The sequence below is a fragment of the Chiloscyllium punctatum genome, unplaced genomic scaffold (assembly GCF_047496795.1).
Source record: "Chiloscyllium punctatum isolate Juve2018m unplaced genomic scaffold, sChiPun1.3 scaffold_747, whole genome shotgun sequence".
Taxonomy (NCBI): domain Eukaryota; kingdom Metazoa; phylum Chordata; class Chondrichthyes; order Orectolobiformes; family Hemiscylliidae; genus Chiloscyllium; species Chiloscyllium punctatum.
In genome coordinates this window covers 59897-60824 of record NW_027310481.1, presented here as the reverse complement: position 1 = coordinate 60824, position 928 = coordinate 59897, and positions in this window count along the sequence as shown.

Below are 928 nucleotides of genomic sequence, written 5' to 3'. Positions count from 1 at the left end.
CTATGGGTAATTTAACACGGTCAATCCCCCACCCTAACCCCCACATCCCTGGGCACTATGGGTAATTTAACACGGTCAATCCCCCACCCTAACCCGCACATCCCTGGGCACTATGGGTAATTTAACACGGTCAATCCCCCACCCTAACCCGCACATCCCTGGGCACTATGGGTAATTTAGCACGGTCAATCCCCCACCCTAACCCGCACATCCCTGGGCACTATGGGTAATTTAACATGGTCAATCCCCCACACCCTAACCCGCACATCCCTGGGCACTATGGGTAATTTAGCACGGTCAATCCCCCACCCTAACCTACACATCCCTGGGCACTATGGGTAATTTAGCACGGCCAATCCCCACCCTAACCCACACATCCCTGGGCACTATGGGTAATTTAGCACGGCCAATCCCCCACCCTAACCTGCACATCCCTGGGCACTATGGGTAATTTAGCACGGCCAATCCCCACCCTAACATGCACAGCTTTGGACTGTGGGAGGAAACCGGAGCACCTGGAGGGAACCCACGCAGAAGCGGGGTGGAGGGGGCGGGGGAGGGAGAACGTGCCAACTCCTACACGTCGTTTCCGACGGGCGGTCTCGCGATGTGACCCCGGCGAGCGCGTTTCTCGGGTCAGAGGACGAGAGGGGCGGCTTTGCAGAGTCTCAAGTGGCCGATATCCATTTCGAACACCAGGCAGTGCATGGTTTTCCCGAGGTTGGGAAACGGAAGACACTGAGAGCCGCCCCGGCGAGATTTTCGGATGCGCCGCAACCTTAGCAACCGACCCCAAGGCCCTTAGCGACCAACCCCAAGACCCGAGCAACTAACCCCAAGGTCCTTCGTGGCCAACCCCAAGGCCCTTAGCAACCAATCTGCAAGTTCCCTTAGCAACTAGTCCCAAGGCCCTTAGCAACCAACCCCA